Source organism: Antechinus flavipes, chromosome 4, assembly GCF_016432865.1.
Source record: "Antechinus flavipes isolate AdamAnt ecotype Samford, QLD, Australia chromosome 4, AdamAnt_v2, whole genome shotgun sequence".
In the NCBI taxonomy this organism is placed as follows: Eukaryota; Metazoa; Chordata; class Mammalia; order Dasyuromorphia; family Dasyuridae; genus Antechinus; species Antechinus flavipes.
The window spans coordinates 29260572-29261634 of NC_067401.1; positions in this window are offsets into that span (position 1 = coordinate 29260572).

Sequence of the window (1063 nt, forward strand, 5' to 3'; positions counted from 1 at the left end):
AGAGGAGGAGGAAGAGGAGAAGGAGGAGGAGGAGAAGGAGGAGGAGGAGGAGGAGGAGGAGGAGGAGAGGAAAAGCACCAGCCCTGGGTTGCCAGCACTAGGCAGCGCTGTTTGATTTCTTTGCCTCTCCTCCCACACCCCTGTACACAAAGGCAGCGTTACAAGGAGGGAGGAGGGGAAAGAAGGATCAGGCGCCTGAAGAAGGAGGAGGAGAAAGAAGGCAAGCGGGGGGCTCGGCCCTGGTGGGCACTAGAGGCATCCCAGCGGGCAGAGGAAAGAGCAGCCCCTCGCTTTTCCCAGGCACACGCCTCCTCTTGGCATGGCCAGCGCAAAAGCCAGCCCCTTCCTCACCCCTTCTCCCCAAAGACAGTTGGGGACCGGGGAACCCCGGTGTGTGGGTGAGGAGGGAGGGAGACCCTGGTGCGGAAGGCATAGCCAGTCAGAGCCAGGAGTCCGAAGTCTCGCTGCATCATGGGAGTTGTAGTCTGCACCCCCCCCTTCAAGCTCCAAAAGTGGCAGGTGATTGGGGGGTGGGAGTGGGCAGGATATCCCTTCCTTGCCAACCTCTCTTCCCCTTCCCTTTCCTTCTGAAGCCTTGCCACAGGAGTGGGGCTGGAGTTCTTAGACTACCCCGGGGATAGATAAACTAAGGTGGGGCCCCAGAATTGGTCCAATATTCCAGAGCATCTCGGTATGAGACAGTGTGCCTCCTGCTTCTACGGGGGCAAACAACACATTCCTTCCTGAAAGGAAGTGGGAGGTTTAGGAGACCACAGACCTGAATCTTTATCAATAATTCTGAGCCTGCTGACAGAGATCGTGGGACATGGGAGTCCCGGGTTCAAATTCTGCCGATGACATTTGCTGCCTGCCTGACCCTGGGCGAACACTTCACCCCTCAAAGCTCTAGGCAACCTTCTGGAACCACAGGTAGCAGAGAAGGAGCCAACTTGCTTTGAGGGTGGGAGTTTCTTCTCCCAGGAGTTCCCATTACAGACGAAATCCTAAATCCAACCTTTTTATTCTGTATTTCCTGCCCTGAGCGCTAAACTGAATACGAACA